The 26,427-nt window shown below is 34.1% G+C and overlaps 1 long non-coding RNA gene across 1 annotated transcript in view; it reads right to left on the bottom strand.

The window, feature by feature from the left end:
• The window catches only part of LOC127551358 (uncharacterized), a 38,009-nt gene extending 25,992 nt beyond the window's left edge, over positions 1-12,017 (bottom strand). The window contains exons 1-2 of the long non-coding RNA XR_007951065.1: positions 11,332-12,017; positions 4,582-4,665 (exon numbers count right to left, since the gene is read on the bottom strand). This is a non-coding gene — a long non-coding RNA (uncharacterized LOC127551358). The remainder of the gene's footprint in view (positions 1-4,581; positions 4,666-11,331) is intronic.
• Positions 12,018-26,427: the final 14,410 nt, after the last annotated feature.

Genomic DNA, 26,427 nt, shown 5'->3' with positions numbered 1-26,427 from the left:
TTTAAGTAAAGAAAAATGTATTTGACTCTTCTTTGTTTTCCCCATAGCAATTTAGCATGGTGCCTTACACTCCAAAGATGTCAATAAATACCTGTTGATTTCATTCTAGATATGTAAAGTAGGGCAAAGAAAAGCTGATCTATTTTTCTCTACTCCCTTTTCCTCCAGCTATTCATGTCATCTTTATAACTAATCTCTCTTTCTAGACTTTTTGCTTTCATTTCTTTTTTTCTAATTTCAAAAGAGATGCAAAACAGCTAGTCAATATCCTATAATCAATCAACAATTCTACAAATACCTAAAGATTATTTCAAAATTTAACTCTAAATTTTCTCATTTTTTTTAAATTCTTTTTTTTAAAAGAATCTCAGGTGCTTAAATCTCCATGATATGCAATGGGATTAGACAGGAAATATGGTGTTTCTAACACCAACATGGTGATTCTTTTTCACATGTTGGGAAGCTTCAACAGTCTTGCCTACCTGCTGTTGACAATTATTTTCATCATCATATTGGCCCAGATGAATTATATTCTCAGATACAGAAAGCTCTCACAGACATATGTGAATTCTGAGTCTCATTTGCATGACTGTGAAGATTAGGAGAGGTACTTCAGGATGGATAAAGAGCAAATGTCCTAATTTTCAAAAATAGCAAAAGAATAGAGTTGACAAACTATAGGCCAATGAGTTTTATTTTAATTCCTGGGAAAATTCTAGGATGTATTTTCAAAGGACAGTTAGTGAATCCAGAAAAGGAAACAGTGATTATAAAAAGTCACCATGGCTTCATCAAGAATAGATCAAGCCAGGGGAAAAGAACAAAGAAACAGATGATAATTAAAAATAAAATAAAATAAAAAAGAATAATTATGCTAGGCTAATCTTTTCACACTTTTTTCCTAGGTTATTAACCTCGTAGATCAAGGAATGAGTAGATATAGTTTTCTTTGATTTTAGCAAGACATTAGAAAAAATGTTTTGTGCGTTGCCAATAGAGATACAGGGTACCATGTTCTTGTGGAAAAGATAGATGTGGATAGGATAATAATATAACTAGATAGATTCAGAATTGAGAATGTTTCCTGTCAGCTTGTCTGGAACTTCCATCAGAAGTCCCCAGAAATCTTTGATGGTTTTTTAAATGTTTTTCAATGAGTTGACTTCAGGTATAGAAGGCATACTTATCATATTTGCAGATTACATAAAGCTGAAGGTGATAACTAACATATAGGATAAAGTCAGAATCCAATAAGATATTGGTCTGTTGAGACTTTTGGATGAGTCTAATAAGTTGGAATGTTGAAATTCAGTAGGACTTATGTTGTTTTTAGATAGATAGATAGATAGTTTTTTTTTTTTTTTAAATCAATGTGACAAGTTACAAGATAGGGGTAGCTTGGTTAGACTGCAATCTATCCCTCAAAAGGGGGGGGGGGATTTTAGTAGATCACTAACTAAATATGAGTCAGAAGCATAATGAGAAAGTCAGAAAAGAAAATCCGTTCTTAGGCTTCATTAAAAACATAGGTTCCAAAAATAATGAGATGATAGCTTATTGGGCTCTGCTCTTATCAGACCACACATTATATTCAATTTTATGTGCCACAATCTAGAAAAGACTGAAAAATTGTTAAATTTCCAAAGAGAAATAATCAGAATGGTGAAGTCTTTGTCATATGTGTATCTATTGAGGTACTAGGGATATTTAATCTGAAAAAAAGAAAATTCAGGGGAGACATGATTGCTGTCATCAAGCATTTGAAGCATTGTCATTTGGGAAGGGAATTAATTTGTTCTGTTTTGTCTCAGAGGATAGAAGTAGGAACAAGGGTTTGTAGCTGTGGATTTTTTTTCATTCATGTGTTCAGTTATGTCTGATTCTTCATGATTTCACAGACCACACAGGCCCTTGGACAGAAAGTCCAAGCTCATGTTCATTGCTTCTATGTCACTATCTATCCATCTCATCCTCTGCTTTCCCCTTCTCTTTTTGTCTTCAAACTCTCCTAGTATCAGGATCTTTCAATGAATCTTGTCTTCTCATTATGTGGCATAAATAGTTAAGCTTCATCTTTAGTATTTGTCCTTCCAATGATCACCCTGAATTAATGTTGGCAATGGAGCCAGGATTTGATCTCCTTATTGAGTTAGGGACTCTCAAAATCTTCTTCAGCATCATAATTCAAAATTGTAGTTCTCAGCTTTCTTTATAATGGTCTAAGTCTCTCAACCCCGTATTACTAGTGGGAAAACCATAGCTTTGACCATACTGATCTTTGTTGACAAGGTAAAGTCTCCAGTTTTTAGTATGCTGTCCAAATTTGTCATAGCTTTCTTTTCAAGGAGCAAGTATCTTTTGATTTCATAGATGCAGTCACCATCTGCAGTGATCTTTGAGCCCAAAAATATAAAATCTGAAAATTCTTCCATTTCTTTTCCTTCTATTTCCCAGGAAATGATGGGACCAGTTGTCAAGATCTTAGGAGTATTTTTATGTTAAGCTTCAAACCAGCTTTGGCATCTCTCCTCTTTTATCCTCATCAAAAGGCTTCTTAATTCTTCTTTACTTTCTGCCATCAAAGTGTTATCATCTGTATATCTGAGATTGATGATTTTTCCCCTTAATTCTTTAGAATTAGAATATTTTAGAACTTTAATCCTAACTTTTAGTTCATCCATTTGGGGATTTTGTATAATGTGCTTTACATATGAATTAAATTAATAAGGTGACAATACAATATTATCTTATTCTTTTTTTTTCTTTACTCTTACAGCAATGAACAGTTCATTTTTGTTATTTCTTGAATTGTGTAGAGGACTGAAACTCTGAAAAGGTATACTTGAATTAAGGACAATGCTTATGGTGATGTAATGGTGCTCAGTGTGCTGTAGACTTAGACCATTATAAAGAAAGCTGAGAACTATCATTTTGAATTATGATGCTGAAGAAGATTTTGAGAGTCCCTAACTCAATAAGGAGATCAAATCCTGGCTCCATTACCAACATTAATTCAGGGTGATCATTGGAAGAACAAATACTAAAGATGAAGCTTAACTATTTATGCCACATAATGAGAAGACAAGATTCATTGAAAGATCCTGATACTAGGAGAGTTTGAAGACAAAAAGAGAAGGGGAAAGCAGAGGATGAGATGGATAGATAGTGACATAGAAGCAATGGTGTAGTGTACTGAGGCATCTAAGGGAGTCTCAGACACAGAAGGTTCTCTCAGCCACAAACACAGAGAAGAACCCAACTCCAACTCCATCTTTGACCAGCTTCATGGTGGCTGTCCTGCCTCCTTCACTCCTCCACTAAGATCAATAACTGGAGCTGATCCGAGGTCCTCCAGAGAGCTAGTCCAGACATTACAGATTTGCACAAAGGTTCCTCAGGAGACAAGTTCTTCTTTGAGAACTTGCCACATTTTGTTGTGACCCACAATCAAAGACTTTAGTATAGTCAGGGAAGCAGAAACAGATTTTTTTTTTAACTGGAATTCCCTTTCTCCATCATCTACTGGATGTTGATGGTTTAGTCTTTAGTTCCTCTGCTTCTTCAAAAACCACCCACTCTTTTTGGTAATTGCAGAATTTTAAGCATAACCTTGCTGACATGTGAAGAAAGCACAATCGTTTGGTAATTTGTAAGCTGTTGAATTTAATGAATTTGTCGGCATACTGAGTCAGAACAAAGGTTAGAAGTTTCCGGTGGTGGTAATTTCTTCTTCACTGGAGGTCTTCAAATACTTATTAAATATGTTGTAGTAGGGATTCTTTTTGGGGTATGGACTAGATTCCTGAGGTCTGGTCCAACTATAAAATTGTGTGACTCTATGAACCTGTTACTTATTGCCTTAGATAAATATGAACAAGTCACTTAAACCTACCTAACCCTCAGTTTACTTATTTTCAAAATGAGAACTGAATTTCATTCAAAAATCATTAAGTGTAAATCTTTCATACCTGTGCTTAGGAAGTTTTTTGTGGCTATTTTTTTGGTAGCTGTGCAGAGAATAGATAGAAAAGAAAAGAAAAGAGACTAGAAGCAGGGGCTCCAATTAAGTCTAGGCAAGAAAACATGAGGACCCCAACAAAGGTACTGGCTATGTAAATAGAAAGGGATGGTGCAAGAGATTAGAAATAAAATTGACAAGGCTTGACAAATAATTGAGTATGGAAAATGAGAGGGAGTGAAGAATTGAGAATTATTTCTAGTTGGCAAAGCTGAATGACTGAAAGGAAGGTAGTACTTTTTAGAGAAATAAGAAACTTTAAAGAAGGGGTAAACTTAATAGGAAAAAATGGAGAAAATAATCATCACATTTGGTATTATTTACATTGCAAGTTGTTTTTAGGAAAACATTTTGTAAACTTTTAAGTTTCTTTGTAAATGTATTGTTAGTATAATTCCTCCTTCATATCCTTTATCTGATTTCATTACTCCTTCCAGAATTTCTACAATTTCTTTTTTTTTTTTTCAGTACAAAACTAAAAGCAGGATACAATGATCTAGTAATGATCTTGGCTGTGTAACTAGATTCATCTGTAAAGCATTGTTATTTTTGGCTATACTTACATCTTCTTGAAGCACTTCAGTACATCTGTTTTTAGAGCTCCAATTTACTTCATCATGACTTACAGTAGGATACACAGGCAGCTGCTATATTGGGAATTCAAGTGGGACAACAACAAACAGGGTGGTCAGAAGAAATGTTGCAAGATGTACTTCAGTACAATTTCAAATGATCCAGCATAGTTGTGGACAGCTTAGAAACAGTAGCAAAAGGAAGAGCCAATGCTAAGAAATAGAATGATACATTTTGAACAGAAGTAGACCCAGAATGATGTACAACCACAGGTCTACCAGTAGCCTCAAAGAAACCCAAAGGTTTGGCTTCATGCAAAGAAAATACATAAAAAGAACATGGAACTGTGGTCCAACAATAAATAATAATGCAGCACACTTGGCCATAGCATCTTTGGATGGGATTTGGATGGGAATAACCATTTATTAAGCACCTATTATGTATAAGACACTGCTGACTGCTTTAGAAATATTTTCTCTTGTGATCTTGACATAAGAAGAGAAATAGGCATGTATATTTATATGTGCATTTATATTTTATGTACATAACTATATATAAATGTTCAAAGTAGGTCTAAAAGAATATATGAGAACGCAGGGGAAATTATGGAGCATATTCTTCCCAGGAGTGGTAAATTCAGATATGTCAATGGATCCATGATCTCATGTATTCCTCTTATGAGTGCAGATGTAATCCATTATGCGTCCTCATGCTATATAAACTCTGTCCAAATCTTCCCCTAATTTCACCACAGGAGAACTATCTAATATGCCTTGATGTCTTCTCCAAATTTTCTTAACATCACAAGAACACCAGTGGAGCTTACAGACTCGGATTCAATTATATATCATACTTGCTATTTGAGTAACTCATATTTTTCAATCAAATACATCTTAGATACTGTCATCCTTTCTGATCTATAAAGTCCTACCTTCAAGTTTCATCTCAGGATGGAATTAAGTTATTAAATGATATTCCAGTGGAGCATGAGCTTTGGCAGACTTTATTTTCCTAAAAAGACTCTGAGTACAATCCTCCCCCCCCAAAAAAAAATATATATATACATATACATATGCATATATATATATACATATATACATATATATATACACACACACACACACAAACGTATACAAAACAAAACCTTTGCTTTCTGAGGACCATTCTAGCTAAAATAGATAGGGTCATAATCTAGCATAATCAAATACCCACCAATTGGTGGTGAATTATTTGATTATTATAACTTCATAAAACAAAGAGTGATGAATATAGTGGCTTTGAAATTTAAAAAAAAAAATAAATTACATCCTCAAAAGTATGCCTGGAGTCAACCTCAGGCAGAATGTTTTAGATAGCACAGTTAGAGATATATTCTTGGAGGTTCCTTTCTTTATCTTTAAAATTCAAATCTTCTGAGGAGTAATATGAGGACCTAGATTTTATACATAATATATAAGTAACATGTATATTTCCTATTGTGATTAGAACTTTAAAATATTCTACTTTATAAGCTTGGACATATTATACTTTAAAATACTTTTAATCAGTAAATTACCATTATAGTGTCAATGACTAATCAGGATTACTTTGTATAAAAATGAGAGACCTGGAAATCATAGCTAGGTGTTTAGAGGTGAAGGAAGGAAAGTAAAAGTAAGGAAAAGGGACACAGAGGAAGGTAAATCGGAAAGAGATTAAATTCACTTATTTCACAAATGTTCCTAGTGTCAGGCCAGCCTGTAGTTGCTCAGATAAAATGAAATATAGTATAGTTAGGGAAAGGATATTAGTTGAGTTATTTGCCCATGAATTTGCATCCTGTAACTTAACAACTCATATTCTTGATATCCCTAAACTTCAAAAGAAAAAAAAAGTGCTTTAATGCTCCTTTTCAATTTACTTGAATAAACAAAACTGTATGTAAACTACCAATGAAAAAGAATCCAGGGGAAAACTTATGTTGTCGTTTCTATTTGTATCATTCCAAGAGACTGGATTGTCAAAGAAGAAAAATGTGAGAAGAGATCATGATATTTGGTGATTAAGATGAAGCTGACAGACAAATCGCAGAGGATTTAGAAGAGACTGAGAATAGGCAAAGTGGAATACTGACTATAAGGGACTTTTTCCAGGAATTTGTTGAGAAAAGAAGAGATATATGAAATGATAGATAATGGGAATGGTGGAATCTTGAGAGGATTTTATTTTTAAGGATGGGGAAAAGTTGTGTATGTTTGTTGATAGCAAGGAAGGAAATTAATTATTTGGGAGATATTAAAAGAAAGAGAGAAAATGAAAGAAAGGAAAGGAGGAAGCTAGAGTCAGAAAGTCTGGAAGAGAAACAAAAAGGATGATAGTGGGAGCAATATTCTAGAAATGTGGTATGTTTGTTTAACAACTGCTTCTCTTGGGGGAAATACTATGTACACATGATAAACTTTTGAGTTTAATCTGTGTTGATAATATCTTTATCCATCACTTTCTTAAGTCAAGACAATCACCAAAATAATAACCCAAGCAAGGCCTAGTTTGTATCTTTTACTTATTTGTTGAAGTTAAATGCTCACATTGAAAATTTAACATTTGACTTTCAAAAGTCCCTGAGAGCTGTCTCCAACACACTTTTGCCAACAAAAGCTATAGGGGTAGTGAGCAAAAGTCATCTCTTCATCAGAGGTTAGAGGAAAGGATTGAAATATAGGATGATAAAGTGAATAGATTGCCATATAAAAATCAGGAATCTGATTAGGAGAAGGAGAGAGAGGGGAATGGAATAGATTAAGGGACTAGAAGGTTAGGGCATTTGAGGGAAGAGCAAAATGGCAGAATGAAAACAATAACTCTCTTAAGAAGAATCAATAAATTGCTGGGTGACCATGGACAAGTCATTTGACAGCTCATTCTTTGTTTTATCACAAACAAAATGGGAATAATAAGAACAATAGGAATGTTGCAAGGATATTAGCCAAGACTGATGGATGATTTTTGAGCTATTTTAAAGATAAATGATACAAAGTATTCTTAATGTTGCTGGGATTCAAAATGGATTTAGCCAGAATAAAAATTTAAAGGATAGAGTTTAATAGAAATATGGAAAATGATTGGGTAAATAAAAACCAATTCCAACTGCCTGTGCCCCATAATGCAAGAACAAGGACCATCTGATGAAGTTAAAAGGCAACAAATTTAAAACGGATAAAAGGAAATACTTTTTTAAGCAGCGTATAATCAACCTATGGAATTTGTGGCCGCAGGATATTATTGAGACCAATAGTCTTGCAAGATTCAAAAAAGGATTAGAAATTTATATGAATAGGAATAACATTGGCAGTTACACTAACTAGGTTAAAAAGTTACAAGGCATATCAATCTCCATGCTTCAGGGCATAAACCGATCACCAGCTGGGGTTAGGAAGGAATTTCCCCCCTATGGTGTAGCAATGCATAATTGACCAGGTGCATTATGGTTTTTATTTTTGCCTTCCTCTGTAACATTAGGCATAGACCATTGCCAAAGGCAAATTACCAAAGTAGATGGCCCAATGATCTCTTAACAGAGGATTTCTATGTTCTTACACCGCAATTCTGCAAAAAAGAAAAACACTAATGGATATATAATCTACTGATTTGAGAATTTTAAAACTTCTATTATATAATACAAAATGGCAAAATAACTTTATTCTTTAGAATTATATAATTTTTATCACATTAAATTGTGCTCTCATTATAATGTTACAAATTATTAGAGAGGCAGAATGGTATTATAGAATGAACTCTTAAATTTGGAACCAATAGGCCAGGGCTCTTATTCTAGCTCCATCATTACTACATATGAAATCTCTTTGCATTTCAATTTCCCCATCTGTCAAATGGGGATAATAGCTATTTGTACCATCTTCCTCACAGAATATGAAAACCAAATGAGATTTCAGTTATAAAATACTAACTGGTCAACAACTAATATTTATTAAAATATGTTATTAAATAAATATAAAAATATAAACCTACTACATGCCCAGCACTTACAAGACAAACACAAAAGTAAGGCCTATTTCTGCCCTGTGGGAGCTTATATTCTATTATTGGGGCAAAGTGAATTTTTTTTGTCATTAACTTGATAATACCTTGTATGAAGAAATATGACAAGCAGCATCTCTTAATCTATAAAATGATAACCTTTAAGTTATGAAGACCTTGGCTGAATTCTGTCTTATGATGCATGCCAGCTGTGTGATTATGGATAAGTCAATTAACCTCTCTGTGCCCCAGTTAAATCTCAAAGATAATAAATTAAAGTCAAGTTGCTAAACCATATCAATGGAGAGCATTTCTATAGCAGCTAATATAACAAACATTAGATTGGTAATCAGAGGACCTAGCTATGTTATTCACTAATTTTGAGACTTTGGGCAAGTCATTCAGTGATTTCTACCTTAGTTCCTGTAAAATAAGATGATATAGTTTGATAAGCTCTTGTGTTTCCTATAGTCTGAGTTTAAGAATTTAACAGAATTTAAGGTGGATATAAACAGCCAACTTAAGAAGATTCTATCTCTTTGGTCTAGTAACATGAGTATTTCTTACATTGGGGAAAATCATTATTAAGATTAGGAAATGCAATATGTACATTTTTCTGAAAACTTCTATAAAGAGAAGGCACTAAATATCTTACATGTTTTATTGTTTTATTCCTACCACAAATATTCTATAGACAATAAATCCTTTTAAACACCATCTACTTTCCTTTTCCTTTACTTAATAATAATGAGCAATAGTATAGTAGCTTAAAATTTGCATACTACTTTATACAAATTATGTCATTTATGCCTCCCAATGTTATGGAATAGGTTTTACAGGTATTGTTATCCTCATAACATATATTAGGAAACTAAGATTTAGAATGACTAGTAAGTGTCGTGGACCTTCTTATGCCCTGCTGCCCCTCACTTGTTTTAGTACCCTTTCCACCCAAGAAATTTTTCTGTGATCCCAGGTATAAAGGTATATATAATAGATGTAAAAATCAAATATTTCTTAATAATAAATCATAATTTCACAATCCTCACATTTAGTTATGAGACCCCATATCTGGTTGCAACCCATAGTTTAAGAAGCTTAGTTTTAGTGGATTTTCTATTTAAATAAGTTTCTACGATTATAATGGATCTATAATGATCTAGAAGGGAGAATTTAATTACTGGTCGATTTATTAACAGGGATTCTTTCCATTCCCTCTATATCAACTAGTTTTTCTATGAGCCTCCAATCTGTCTATGAACATCTAATAAAGACTTTCTTAATATCTAACAAGTAGCTCCCAAGAAACCTCATGATTTCTAATCTAATGTCTTATAGTGTTGCTTTCAGTCACAAATGGAAATGAGCAGTTTTGTCCCTTTCATCCAGCTGGCCAAAGATCACATGATGGAGAACAATTCCACCTGCCCACAATTGTGGAGCAGACAAGGCATATAGGACTAGTCCCAGAGGAAATGAAATGGTGAGTCAATTATACAGGTGTTTTGAAAGGTGGAGTAATGCAGAATATTGCCCATATGTGACCACAAAGCAAGGCAGGTGTAATGCAATGAGGGCTACACCCGAGTCCTGAAGAGGATAATCATAGCAGGAACAATTGGTTTGGGGAAAATTTTAAGACCCCTACAGAATACCTGATTTTGTGAGAATATTTTCAAAATGAATGTAGTGCTTGAGAAAGGTTTGGGACTGACAATAAAGAAAAAAAAATTCTATCCCATAAGTCATGAAGGAAAGCTTTCTTTACACTTTACACTTCTTTATATCTTGTATGTTTATCACATAATAGGCACTTAATAAATCTATGTTGATTGATTGACTTCCTTTAGTTAGTTAGTTCAATAAGTATTTATTAATGACCTACTCTGTGCCAGTCTATTAGGCACTTGGGAAACAAAGACAAAATGAATTAGTCCCTGTGCTCAGGGAGCTTACATTCTGTACATGGAGCTAATACATACATATATCAGTAAATAAAAAACAAAAACAAAAACAAAAACAAAAACCTTCTTTTTAAAAAATGAAGTCTTTATAATCTGGAAATGTACTCCTTAGTCTACTAAAAGATTATCTGATAGCTACAATCCTTTTTACAGGACAATAGTAACATTTTCCATTAAAAAAAAAAATAGAGGAGATCCTAGGTAAAGATTCTCCATCCCCCACCTGTCCTTTGATTGATACTTTGGAGTTGGATCCTGCCTCTCATTTCTCTGGGTCATCCTACATTCAGAGGCCCAGTGAAAGCCTTGGTTACATTTTGGACATGGGGTTTTGGGTTTTCTCTCACCCCATCTTCTCACTTTATCTCCATATCTACAATGAGCTCTCAAATGTCCAACTTTTCCGCAATGAAAACATCGACGAGTTTCTCTAGAATTCCTCTGCCAAGAAGGACCTTGTCTTTCCATGTTCATAGGCCCATTTTTATCATAGAATTGACAAAGATCCTCTCCAACCAATTTCCATTCATTTAGATCTAATTCCTTATCAAGAGAGAAACAAGGACATATGTCCTTTACAGTTTGTAAAAGTTCAGTGATTTGCTGTAAACTTATAATTAAACCTTGGCTTTCCATAACTTTGACAATGCTCTCTAAACATTTTCCTTGAACACAAACAGGCTGTTTTCTAAATATCTGTCCCATCTTAGATGAAATTCTACTTTAACTCTTCTAACAAAATTTCTTTGTTGCACTCACCCTAATTTCTGGGTTGAAGAGTCTTTTCCACTGGATCAGGATCAGAGGCTTTTCCACTTGAATCAGGATCGTAGCTTTTCCACTGAAATCCACTGAGGGGGGTCTGTTAGCCCCACGTTGGGCGCCAAAATGTTGGGAGTTCAAATGTGGGGTTCTGTCTTTTACAGTTGGGCGCCAAATGTTAAGAGTTCAAATGTTGGAGTTTGTTCTTCTCAGAGCACAGCCAGTTTAGAGGCTTAGAGCCCTTCGGATGTCTCCAAATCCAAAGGTTCTGTCCTTCAGCCTCTGCCTCTGCTTTCTTCTGCCTCTAACCAAGACAGAGATGGAAGATCTCTCTTCTCTCCTTCTGGGGAGCCCAGCCACCAACTTGCCACGGAGAGAGGGCTTCTGGCGTAACTCCGCTGAAATCCCGACTTGTAGCTTTTTCACTCTGAAGAACTTCCCTGACTGGCCCATTGAAGCTCTATTTATGCTCCCAAAGAGCTTCAAGGGAGGTGTGATCTCATTGAACTCCAATGAGTAAAGGTGTGAACACAAGCCTTGTATTAATTACTTCTACTTAGTACCTTGTTTCAGGTTCTGCCCAAAACATCTTCTTGTAAGATTAGATCAACTCTAATTAGTTAGCAGTTAGTAAGGATTCCAACAAGGAAGAAAAATCAGAGTAATGGCTTTAAGAATCCAATAACTTCTCCAGAGGAGAGGATTAATTACTTGCTATTTTCTTCTGAATATACATGCACATGCTCCTGTACATGCAAACACACACACTATAATACATTACATACTACATAATGAAAAAAAATTAATTGCTTCACTATTTCTGTTAAAGATTAATTTTGTAATCATACATTTATATACTGTAAATCATCAGCAAGCATACATTAAGTGTTTACTGTATGTCAATCACTGTACTAAGAACTAGGAATACATTTACAAGGAAAGACAAAGACAATCCTAGATCTTAAGAAGCTTATATTCTAATAGAAGCAGCTGCTGGTGTAGTAGAGTTCCTAAACTGAAATCAGAAAGACTTGAGTTCAAATATGACCACTAATACTGATTAGCTGTGTGACGCTGGTTAAAACACAACCTCCATCTGTTTTGATTCTCTCAGCTGTTAAATAGGAAAAATAATAACATCTATATTGCAGGCTGCTTGCAAGGATAAAATGAAGTAATATTTGTTTGAGAGAGAGACAAAGAGACAGAGACAGACGGAGACAGAGAGAGACCTTTAGCATAGCAAATGGTACATAGTCGTGTACGGGATGGGTCGGGTGAAAGATCCAATCCATTTAACTAATCAGTGACATCATCAGGTACAAAGAGAAAACATTTATTTAATCCTTGCAGGGAGAGGCCCAGACACACCTGGGAGCCATCCCAACTCCTACCATGTGCACCTGGAACTTGACCTGCTTCCGGTTTGTGCAGGGTTTAAAAGCAAAAGATTCCTGCATCTCAGGTTCAAAGTTCATCCCTCCAGAGAGTAAATGACCTCCCCAAGGTCTCAGTTCTGGAAACGGGGAACATGTGACTCAATACTGAAAAATACTTCATCCAATCAGTCCCATTCAGTTGGCATCATATAAATGCTTATACTCTTCCCCACAATGTGGGAAGACATCACATAAAAGAGAGCTGGATATCTTGAGGGGGAGGGGAGAGAAAGAAGGTACCACTAAGGTCCACAGTAGAGAAGTTTGGAGAGTCAGGAATAGAACCAGAAGAGGTGTGAAAGAATGAGCATGACTGGTCTGGGCACTTCCTCAAAATGGAGGTTCTAGGAGGAACTCACCCCAATTAGAGGCTGCACCAGGAGGACAGGAAGACATTCCAGTGTGAAGAGCCTACTGGGATATGGTTGAGAACTTGGGAAATTCAGAAGCAGAGCTAAGAGTGAAAGAATAAAATGGAAAGAGTCTTATAGATCATTTTTCCCAACTCCTTTCTTTTTTATACTTGAAGAAATTGAACCCAGCAAGCTGAGTGGCTTACTCACAGTATCACACAACCAATAGTGACAAAAGTAATACTAGAGCCTAGGACTCCTAAATTCTAGTAAATTCCCAGTTCATTGCATTTTCTACTATATCATGCTGCCTTTCAAAATAGCTTCTAATGAGGTCCTATGTAATTCCCAACGGCTTACTATTCAAGTACTGACCAACCAACAAGCATTTGTTAAGCACCTATTATGTCCCAGGCATCTGGGTCCCCAGTACTTAACATATAAGTCAGAGAGCTTATGATCTATTAAGAGAAGAAACATGTATGCATCTAAATATATACAAAATATATACAAGGTAATTAATTTCAGCAGTGGGGAAAAGCATTAGCAACTGAGGGAGGAGAAAACACCTGAGGTTGGAGCTGAACTTTGAAGGAAACTAAAGATTTTAAGTTTAAGTGAGGAGGGAATGCATTCTAGGCATATGGAACAAAGGGGAGTTGGAATGTCATTTATGAAAAAGTACAAAAAGAGTAGTTTAGTTGGAAAATAAAGTGTGTGATCCGGACAAAGAAATGTATTGATGAAAAAGTCGTCCCCTTCCTTTTTCTCTCCTCCCCTCCCCCACAATCATGGATGGGAGTGAGAGATAACCATCGACATGCTAGATGTTTGATTGCTATCTGCAAAATATCTATGAGAAAAAAACAAACAAACAAACCACACCTAATGATGAGTGGAGTTCCTATGGTGAATTTACTGAAGGTAATGGAAGAGATAATTTTACAGGAATAACCAAATCACTGAGCTCAGAGATCCATTTAAGTATTAGAATAAACTAGCTCAATAACTTCACAAAAAAAAGTATAACTGCTTTAAGATTTTAAACTTCACTTAAAAGTTTTAAGCAGTTCTTAATCAAAGTCATTAAAGATACACTGAAGAGTCAGTTTTTTTTTTAATATCCTTTCATCTACACACATATCTAAGACATTGTACGTAGATAAGAATTTACCCAACTCTTACAACAAAAGAAGTTCCATAAATTCACTTGGGAAAGCATCATAATATTCAACAATTGCTCTTTCAAAAATTTCTTTCTTATGGGATAAATGTAGCATATGTGATTACATAATTATGAAAAGCTCTCTGGTGTGGAAATTTTTCTTTTTTAATGCAAGTTAGCAACTTCCCTGAGACTTATAGAGTTGGTTAAATCATTAAGAAGCTGAATGACTTACCTAAACTCATGCAGTAGTCTATGTCAGTCAGGACTTGAATTCAGGTCTTTCCTGTATTTGAGGCCAGTTCTCTATCCACTAAGTTACATTTGACTCTTCTCCTTTGTATCTTAGCAAAATTTTGAATCACACCTTAAGGTTATTTTATCTTGTTCTGTCTCAGGGAAAAGAGAATAAAGTTAGTTAAACTTCACAAAATATTTTGAATATTAAAGATCATTTCTAAGTCTCTTCTCAATCTTCTCTTCTCTAGATTGAACATTTTCATATTTGATTTTCCTGGGCTTTGCTTTCCAAATCTTTATTTGTTCCAATGACTTTTTTTTTCCAATCCCTCCTCTGTGGCTGACTTTGTGTTGAAGCATAATTAATTGGAATCTAGTCAAGCTATATGTAGAAGGAGAAAGCCCAGGAATAATCATGATCACGTGTTTGTGTATATATGTATACATATTATTCATAGAACATGTATTATTGTTTTACAGCCACAAGACAATTTGTATAAACATTCCTGCTTTCTGCTGCATGATCACCTCTCAGCTGATTTTATTGGTGCAATTGACTGGATTAGTTTTTGTCTGATTATTGCAATAAAGTCTCTCTGAAGAACTTTGGAATTGATTTCATGATATAGAAGACACTAGCATAGGATCACCCAGCCTGGCATGACCTAATCAAAAAAGATGCTATACTCTGTGACCAAAGCAGAATTTCAGTAGCTCAAAAGCAATGAGATACACAAATTTAGACCCTTCCATTCCAAATATTCATGTGGACTATTTCTGCTCAACCTGTGGTAGAGCCTTTCAAGATTATATTGGACTGATCAGCCACAGGCAAACACATGACTCCAACATAATGATGTCATTTTGGTTCTCTTCAATGAAGAACAACCAACAAATATGATGAAGTATGCAAGTAAAGAATCAATATTATAGTTTGGCTCTTTCCACATTTTCAAAGCCATATGATTTATTTGTCAGAAGTCCAAAAGATTGCCATTGCTGTGTAGGTGGATAATTTGGTCAGATACTAGAGAATAACTGGCGTAATCAGACATTCCTACGATACCAGCTTTTTGGAAGATTAAAGCTCGCAATGTCTTGAGCCAGAGAGCTTTGAGCTACAGTAGCTGCAGCTCTATGAGCAAAGCAGAACTGAAGTAGTTCAAAAAGAAATGAGATGTGCAGATTTAGAATCCAGCACAAATGTTCACATGACCTATTTGTGCCCAATCTATGGTAAAGCATTTTGAACTTGTATTGTTATCAGCCACAGTCAGATAGTAACTTGAGTCTAATATAATCATATTATTTTGGTAGGACAACAACTAAGGGCTAAAGAAAAGTGACAAAAGACAGCCTAGTTTATCATCACAAAAGTATCCTTTTGAAAGGGAAAGACCTTTAGGATTTCTGGTTAAAACAGAAAACAATCGCCATTTATACTCCTAAGCCATCAAAATCTAAACATTGAGCAGCAGAGGTTTGGGCTAGAGGCTGTTATTGGCCATTTTTAAAAAGCCAGGATGATTTGGGTTTAAATATGCAACAAAGTATGTCCATTTGAATAATGATGGGAATTTTTAAAGCCTGTTTTTTCAGAGCTATATTTTAAGAAATCATGAATGAAAACTGCACAGGACAAAAAAGTAAATTGCCCCAACTTTTCAAAAAATAAAATAATCCAGCCATCAAACTCCAAAATGTCTTACAAAATATGTGATTAAAAATTATATTCTTATGGATATAATATTAATTTCTTACCCTTTTTAATTAAAACTTTTTAATTTTCAAAAGATATGATGGATAATTTTTTCAACATTAACCCTTGCAAAACTCTGTTCCAATTCCCTGCCCCCTTCTCCCTACTCCTTCCCCTAGAGAGCAAGTAATCCAATATATGTTAAACATGATTAAAATATATTTTTAATCCAATATATGCATACATATTTATACAATTATCTTGCTGCACAAGAAAAATCAAATCAAAAAGGAAAAAAAAGAAGAAAGAAAATAAAATGCAAGCAAACAAAAATAAAAAGAATGAGAATGCTATGTTATGATCCCCACATAACTCATTTCCCACAGTCCTCTCTCTGGGTGTAGATGGCTCTCTTCATCACAAAATCATTGGAACTGGTCTGAATTGTCTCATTGTTGAGAAGTGCCACATCCATCAGAATTTATCATCAGACAATCTTGCTGTTGCTGTGTACAATGATCTCCTGGTTCTTCTCATCTCATTTAGTATCAGTTCAAGTAAGTCTATCCAGGCCTTTCTGAAATCGTCCTGCTGAGCTTTTCTTATAGAATAACAATATTCCATAACAGAATGTTAATTTCTTGAAAGTAGAGACATTTTTCCTTGTCTCTGGTTCCCCAATGTCCAATATGTACCTTGAATATAATATGCCTATAGTAAATGTTTTTGACTTGAATTTCCTCAAATAGCCACTAGACAGCATAGAAAGCACTATATTCACAATACTAATGCAGCAATATATTGAGTCCAAAAGGTCAGTCAAGGAAGGGAGTAAAAATAAGACTTTATTCCCAATGAGTAGAAGCAATAACTATAAGTTTGAATTTTTCCTAAGAACAGTAATTTTTTTATTTAAATGCAATAGCATGGGCATAAATATTTGTAACATAATTTCCAAGAAAGAACTGGATGATTATAGAATTGAAGCTATTGTGTAAAATAGCTGAATTGGACTAGAAGCTGAAAAGGATTTTCTATCTATCTTCAGAAGCTTTCCAATTGCATCATTCCTTTTAAGAGGCATGATTTGTTTAACAGCACTTTAAGAACTTCTTATGTGGAAAGAACTGATTTATGATAGGACTGATTAAAGCAATGGTATCTTAAGCAATAATGATTTAAATTGTAGACTTTCACTTGTATACATTATTCTGATTTGATCTCCATTTTCCCCACATTTTTACTCACTAAGTAAAGGAATAGAGTTAGGTGATGTAATTTTGAAAAGTCCCTGGACAAATATAATATTGGAAAGGAATGTACAGACAGATGGAATGATGTGCCCTTTTTTATTATGTGAATGTATTGTATTTTAATGTGCTCTGACAAACTCTCAAACAACTCCCTGGTGAGCTTCTTCCTAGTGTCATTAGGGTTATTTAGTGTTTCAAATCTTGCTCTAATTCCCTCTGGATCAACACTAAGGTAGTGATAACATTACTGATTTAATACAAGGACTAGTTTTTCATTTCTTCAGTCTCTTTTCTAAAGACATTAGAAACATAACAATTGATATAGTCATTAATTCAGTTACTTGAGAACATTTAGGAATACCTAAGAAGACCACTGAAACTGTACCCAATCACATTAGACTTCCAAATATCAACAATTCCAGCCTTTATGATTCTTAATGGTAGACAAATGGTTAATTGTTCACATTGCTGGTGCTGAGGAGATATGCCAAGAGATTACAATCTATGCAGCTAGTACAATTACAATTCAACACATTCAGTACAATAACTTAAGTAAATGACAAAGTATTCCATATCTCACTACATACGAATGTCAATTGATCTGAAGTTTTAAGAAGTGAAGAAAAAAGTAAAAGCTTAACTTTCAAGTCCAATTCTAGTAGTCTTTTTCAAATTAAATCTTCAAGAACTGTTACTTCTTTTTGTTTATAAAGCCTACCCTCCAGAAGAGTTAATTTTGTCTATGTTCTACATTAGCTCCTGATTTTAATTCCTAAATTATTCCTGTGAATACAAAAGACTATGTAGGAGACATAGCCATTAAAAGTCTGCAAAGGCAATTGAAATGGAAAATTCCAATAGAGCACTATTAGAGTTTTTCTTCATCAAATCAACATTACAGACTTCTTATGCATTTCTTAATTAGACATTGATATTAACTGGACTGTTGCATGATTTAAATCTAGCTCTTAATCTCAGCTATTCTATGCTGCTGTAGTTTTATGACAGCCAACCAGTAAATGCTTTATGCATTAATCTATCTGGAAAGCCACCTTAATTTTTTTTTTTGTCTTTTTTTTTTTTTTTTAGAGGAATGAAAGCCCTGAGAAGCAAATGAAAGCTTTTGGGTTCAGCCATTAGTAATTTTCTGCTTAGTATTTGAAAAATTGCTTATTTTAATTGCTTTACAGAAGAAAGGCAGATCAAAGCTAAGATTCTTTCTTTCCAAACTTTGTAATTATTTCTCTCCAATTCTTATTTGAAATGCCTTGAAAGTATTTTCATTGAAATGTAGATTTTTTTTCTCTCCATTTCAAATATACTTTTACTATCCAACACCTCCCTTCCCTTGCCCTCTATGGCAACAGTACCTGAAACTATGAAACTGAAATCTGGAAGACTATTGCCACCCTGTGTAAGGTATACAAACAAGACAGAGTTGGTAGCATAATCATTCTAAAGACAGTAAGTTCAAAGGTCTTGAGAAAAATACTTGGTAAAAAATGCTGCACAGAAATAGGAATTATAAGGGATCTAATTTTATTCTTACATAAGATTCCAGCCCAACAAGTAACTCACAAATTCTCTGTTTTACATTATTCCCAGTTTCATTACATGACAAATTCAGGTATTCTGTCCTAGAAACATTTTGATGATTTTCCAATCTTGTTTTCTTAGATATCCTTTTTCTAGGAAAAAGTACAAACATAGCATAAGAGAGGTTAAAAAAAAGAACAAAGCTTTACTTTTATTATATTTCCAGTCCAAAAATAAAGTATAAGTCATCTCAGCTAAAATCACTTCACATGCTTCCTGTTTGTGTGATTTTTAGGCAAGGAATTTAACCTCTGTGAGCCTTAGTCTTCTCTGAGGACCCAAAAAAGTTAGACAATGATTTTTAAGATCTCTTCTAGAGATCTAGTTCTAGTTCTAATTCTATGATTCTATAAAATAAAAAGCAATATGGTTAAATGTATATGGGTGTATCCTTGGAGTTAGGAATTAAATCCTGGTTCTGGCATGTGATGGCCATGGTGTTCTTGTTTGTCCTTTGTTCTCAATGAGAACCATGATATCAGGGAGATGACACAGTGACACATGGATGAATGGATTGAAGTGAGGCACTGTGCAAAGCCACCAGTCTCACTTTTTCTTCTAGAGTCATCTGAATCAGTGGCAAGACATTTCTAGGGACAACTGGAGATGGCCTTACATGCAGTGGGAGATTTGGCTTTTTAAGTTTTAATAGGTCTTATTGTGACTGAGACAATTTCCAATCAGTGCTTACAGCTAGGTAAGAAATTAAACAGAGAATGACCTCTTTTACCTAGTTAAAAAAAAAAAATAACAATCTTGGAGGAGAAAATTCTCAGGGTCTCTGGAGAAACAGAAAAAAAAAATGCTATTTGCATTCATTTTGAGTCAATCAAGGCCCAAAGAGTGAATAAGTAGCGCTTGCCCTGGGAACTATTGTTGGCCAGTCAATGAGAGCCAAAAGTGATTTGGTCTTAAGGTATGGTCTTTAAGACAGAATCAGTGATCAAAGGCACATTCCTTTAGACAGAGCACCCATAAGTAAGGGTATAATACTCTATGTGGACTGAAGAAAGAGAAGAGAAAGAAGAAAGAAAAGGGAAAAAAGGGGGAAATGGAAAGGGAAAGAGAAAAGGAAAAGGAAAGGAGAAAGGGGAGAAAGAAAACAAAAGAAGATATGTTGCTTAACTGGACAGTTCCAAGTTGGGTCCCCAGTGAGGCAGCTCCTCCTACTACTCACAGACATTGTTGTTTGTCCTTTGTTCCTGAAGAAGACCATGACATTAGGGAAATGATATCATGACATGCAAGTGAATTGGATTTGAGTGAGACAGGACTCAGTAATGTCACCAGTCTCACTTTCTCCTCTAGAACCATCTGGATCATAGTAAAATATTGATAGCCATATAACCACAAGTTAATCACTTAATTTCTCAATGCCTCAGACAACTCCATAAGACTTTATGTTTCAGATGTGTTTCTGGTTTAAGTCAGTGGATAGAGTTTGCACACAGAATTTTCAGAGTCAATGAAATCACAAATCCTCACCATTCCTTCCCCCTGCAGCCAAAAACACTGGAAAAAATCTGATACTATTGAGACTAGATCTATATTTAGAGAACTACATAGCATGAAATTTAAAGTCACTACCTACTGCTTATAAGTAACTAAAAATGGGTCTAAATATGCAAACATTACTAGATTAACAGAACGTTAAATCAGATAGAAACCATAGCAATAATCCATATCATTTTTTTATGAGGCAATTGGGGTTAATTGACTTGCCTAAAATCACTCACCTAGCAAGTGTTAAGTGTCTGAGGTTGAATTTGAATTCCAGTCCAGCTGACTTCAGGGCCAGTGCTGTATCCACTACATCATTTAGTTACCTTTGAGTCTAGAAAGTTCAAGTGATGATGTTAAGGTATGAAAAATGAGGGTTGAGATCCCCAGACAGCAGGGTCCTCTGGCTGGTGACAGCAGGCTTTGTGAAAGACTTCACAAACCCAAATGAATACAGGCAAGGTTTGTGGCACCAAAAAAAAAAGGGGGAGGGGTTCATTACACTGAGAAAACAACTTTCTCAGCAGGGAAAATCCTGTTAGGACTTTTTGCAGAGATGGGTTTACAGGCTTTTTGTTATATTGGATTTTTATGGCCCCAAGCTAGGGAACAATTTGAGGGACTAATTTTCAGCCCAATAGAGGGTGGTGATTATGCCCCAGACCAAAATCTCCAATTGAATTGTAGGTGCAGATCTCTATGGGAGTTTTCCCTATGAACAGGTGATTGGAGCCCCTCTAAGAGGTCTGGAGATCTTTGAGATCTTTAGGACTTCTCCAACACAGGACCCCCTTCCTCCAAAGATCACAGTTCACATCAATTTGTTTAAAATTATATAGCTGATTGGTGGCAGAGCTAGAGTGAAAAACAACTTTAAGTCTCAGGGACTTTCCTCGATAGCAAACACTAACTGCTCTGACATTAGGCAAAATTACAGATAACTTACTTGTGATTTAACAGATAATAAGGAGTTTTCTGAAACACGGAGAGCTTTAGATGACTTTTCCAGATTCACATAGAATGTATCATGGGTGAGATTTGAACACAAGTCTTTGGACTTCATATCCAGCATCAGATCCACAATATCACAATGCCTCTAGTCATCAAAAGTTATAGAATGATTGCATAATCATAAGATTGTACAGACCACTGAAGGGAAAAAGGATCACAATACTGACATTGGATCATATATTTAGAACTAAAAAAGAAATTAGAAACCTATAAGTCTAAATTCTTCATTTTACTGAGAAAGAAACTAAGACATATGTTGAATAACTTATTTAGATAAATAATAGCTATGTCTGAACCAGGTTTTGAATCTACATCTGGCACAAATTCTGACACTCCTTTCACTGTATCATAAGAGAAACTTGGGGATATATATTTCTATCTACTTTTTCTATCTATGGAAGGGAATCTGGATCTACCATTAATGGATTTGTGCTGTTTGTGCCACAAATAGGAGAAATACTACACAGTATTGTGGGGGAAATCCTGGTCAGAAGAGTTGTTTTTGAGACCTAGCCATTTAATAGCTATGTTGACTTCAACTAAGTCATTTAACTTCTCTGAGTCTAGGGTTTTTAATTTCCAAAATAGCCAGAATCATTCACTTCTAATCTCAGAGGTGTCATAGGGGAGAAAAGTTTAAATTTATATGTGTGTGTGTATTTATATAAATATGTATTCATACATATATATATAAATAATGATGTTTATATATTATGTCATGTGTAAGATTACATATTATATAATATGATTATATATTAAAATACATTTCTGCATCATATTATATAACATAAATTTCTACATTAAAATATATTTTATATTATGTTATATGGTATATGAAATTATTATGCATAAATACTTATTTATGTATATATACATATATAGGCTAGCATACTGAAAATATGAACTTCAGCTCATAAATATTTTCAAAGAAATTATAAATTTAACATGTTTAATACCATCAGATGAAAACTGATATTAAATGCAAAGATAACCCCTTTAAAGAAGAAATTAATTAATTCTACTGTTCTGAAATTATAATTTTTCATGACTACTCCTAGATACAAATACAGAAAACTATCATAAGTAAAACATTATAAAATAAGAAATAGCTATTAATTGATTTTATAAATAAAAATCAAATTGTGGCCAAAGTGATTCTCTACTGGGTCATACTAGATAAAATAAACTACAGAAAAGAAATATAAATACAAATCAAGCTGAAGAGAATTGGCACAAGGAAGATAGGAATAGAGGAAAGAAAAGAAAGAATTATAAGATGTCTACCACTGCATTAAAGAAAGGTCTAGTAAGGTCATCCGAACATATTATCAGGATTTTTGACATTGACTCTCAAGTAAATTCTAAATACTTGTGAAGTGATAAAAGACAATGTAATCTACCTACCAATATGTAAATAAGCACAATTCTATATAAATTTTATTAACTATTTTTTATTATTATTTTAGACTCCATTTCAGTCCCACAATTGTTTCATGAGACATTGAAATAGGTTCTCTAATATTTTTTATTATTTGGAAATTCTAGTGTTCCTTGATTTATACTCACAAAATCTGTCTATTTGAGAATATTGATGTTTAAATGTAGTTGTTCACATCACAGTGATATTTTGAGTTTTTTAAAGTACTATATAATTTCCCAAATCCATCAAGCCTACTACTTCCTCCTGTTCAGGTTATCATCTACAATTATTCAAAATCAATGTCCTGCTGTTCTAATTCAATGAATTACATATCGCAACCTTAGAAAAAGGCATTATTAATTAATTTCTTTTTTCTTTATGGATTGTTAGATTACTCTTTTAAATAGTAATAAATAGTAAATAAAGATCCTGGAGATCTAGGGCTTGATCAGTTGGCACAGTGTCATCCACAAACAGGAACAGCAAGAGGGTCTCATTACCTATAAAGGATACTAGTCGAAATTTATCAGTTCTGTTTTCATTAATGATAAGAATGCATCACTATAGAAATATTGGCAAATCTGTTTCATTTTCCATATAGCTGTTGTCCTATTTCTAGTTTCATCTATAAAGATTCTTAACTTTGTTGAATCTCATATGATACAGACTTATTTTTACCTCCCTATCTTTTTCTATTCTGTAAGCCAATAGGGCTTAAAACTTTGGTGTTTCTCCTCTATAATGTTTTGCAAATTAACGTCATCCTTTATTTCCAAACCTCTCTGCTTAGTAAAGATAGCAAGTATTTATTGACTATAATGGTTTCTAGGCTATTTTGGCCTCTTTGTGGTATTGAATATTTCAAATAACATAATTTTCAAATTAAAAAATGGTTGCAATCATTGTCAAAATCTTTGCTTCTATACATTTCTCATTTGTACAGCTTATTGTACAGGTTGAAATTGTGGTACATTTCATTCTGTGTTTTCTTTTCATTTCTATTTTTTCTATGGTGTTTTGCTTGACCTTTGATCAACGTACTCAAAAGTCTTGCGATATACAGACAAACAATGCAGAAATCATTCTCATATTAGTAACTAGTATTTACCTATTTATAAAATTATTTTTATTTTGTGTGCTTTAGTGAAGAGATGCAATTTGGGCTAAGCTATTTAAAATCCTTAAAGATTAAGTCATTAAAGTGCTGCACTTGGTATGCTAGCAAATTTGAAAAACTCAACAGTGGTCATTGTATCAATTTACATCCCAATTCTAAAGAAGAACAATGCCAAGAAATATTCAAATTATCAAAAGATTTGCTCTTTTCACACATCAAGAAGATTATACTTAATATTCTGCAAGCTAGACTTCAGCAATATATGAACCAAGAATTACCAGAAATGCAAGCTGTTTTTTTGAAAAGGCAGAGAAACTTGAGACCAAATTGCCAATGCTCATTGGATTATGGAGAAAGCAATGGAGTTCAAGGAAAACAAAATCTACTTATACTTTATTGGCTACACTAAAGCCTTAGGCTGTGTAGATCACAGCAAAATGTGGCAAGTTCTCAAAGAGATGGGAATACCACATCATCTTGCTTGTCTCCAGAGAAACTTGTATATAGGTCAAAAGGAAATAGAACTGAACATTTGGTCTAAAATTGGGAAAGGGATATGACAATACTTTATATTGTCATCTTATTTATTTGACCCATGTCCACAGGACATCATGGGAAAAGCCAGGCTGGACAAATAAAAAGCTGAAATTAAGGTGACTGGGAGAAGTATCTACAATCTCAGATATGCAGATGATATGGCAAAAAAATGAAAAAGAATTAAGAAGCCTTTTGATGAGCTGAAAGAGGAGAGTGTAAAAGTTGGCTTGAAGCTACCATAAAAAATATGACACCTGGCCCCATCACTTCCTGGCAAATAGAAAAGAAATGGAAACAGGGTCAGATTATACATTCTTGGACTCAAAGATCACTGCAGATGGTGACTACAGTGATGAAATCAAAAGACATTTACTCTTTAAAGGACAACAATGGTAAATTTGAACAGCATACTAAAAAACAGAAACATCATTTTGCCAAAAAAAAAAAAACTTCATATAGTCAGAGCTTTGGTTTTTCCAGTAATAATGTATGACTGGGAGAGTTGGACTATAAAGAAAGTTGAATGCTATAGAATTGATGCTTTTGAATTTTGGTGCTGGAGAAGATTTTTGAGAGTCTGTTGAACAGCAAGATCAAGTCAGTCAATACTTAAAAAAAATAAAATCAGCTATTCATTGAAAGAATCAAATGCTAAAACTAAAGCATAAATATATTGATCAAATAATGAGAAGACAGCACTTATTGGAAAAGACTGATTTGGGAGGAAATTAAAGTCAAAAGGACAAGGGGACCGCAGAGGATGAGAGGAATAGATAGTATCATGGAAGCAATAAATACAATCTTGGACAAGCTGTGGGAGATACCAGAGAATGGAAGGGCTTGACATAGGATGGGTTCAGAAAGAGTTAGACATGACTCAATAACAACACACCTATTATGCTCCTATTCTTTGTCTTCTAAGTAGTCTATAGACCTTTAGTTTCTTTCATTTCTCAATCCCAAACAATATTTTTCAAAAAAAATTGAAGATCCTTCACTATGTCTACATTTTTACTGAAATTGCCAAAAATTAAATAATTTGTTGGTTTATTGGTTTCATTTGGAGGTTTTAATAAAGTTATTTGCCAAATTTCTTGACTTCTTTATCCTCTGCAACAGTTGCTGGTTCACAAACTACAATGATTTTCATAGTAGCCTTTTTAGTTGTTCCTCATTAGAACAAGATGAACTGATAAAATGTTCTCTTTGAGATTGCTTCCAAATTATCATGTTTGTGTTTGTATATATATTTGTGTGTGTGTGTGTGTGCATGTGTATCTTGCATACGTAGTTGTTCATGGTTATTTGAATGTAGTATTTTCCACTAGAACATGTATTCCTTGGTGACAGGAAACATTTTTACTTTCTACTTGTGCTTTCCACAGTACCTGGCACATATTAAATGCTTAATAAATCCACTAAATAATATTACTTATTGCTTTGGAGAAAATGATGCAACCAAATATGGCAATCCCTTTATTTCTCTTTTCATAGAGATTCTATAAGCTATCCTCCTATAAAACTACAACTTCACTCTCACTATACACACATGCACACACACACACATACACTCACATGTATATACACATGTGTATATATGTATTTTGTTTCATAATTTGGCATGACAAAAGAATGGTCATCTAGTAATCAACCTACTGATGCTGAGCCTCTATCTCAAATTAGGGTGGTCCTTGGACAGTAGATTCATTGTATTCTTAGTATCAAACTCAAGTGTTTCATTTGTAAAAGAACTTGAAAGAGTT

This window comes from Antechinus flavipes, chromosome 2 (assembly GCF_016432865.1).
Source record: "Antechinus flavipes isolate AdamAnt ecotype Samford, QLD, Australia chromosome 2, AdamAnt_v2, whole genome shotgun sequence".
Classification (NCBI taxonomy): domain Eukaryota; kingdom Metazoa; phylum Chordata; class Mammalia; order Dasyuromorphia; family Dasyuridae; genus Antechinus; species Antechinus flavipes.
The sequence above is the reverse complement of the archived record's forward strand: the minus strand, read 5'-3'. Positions and strand labels throughout refer to the sequence as shown.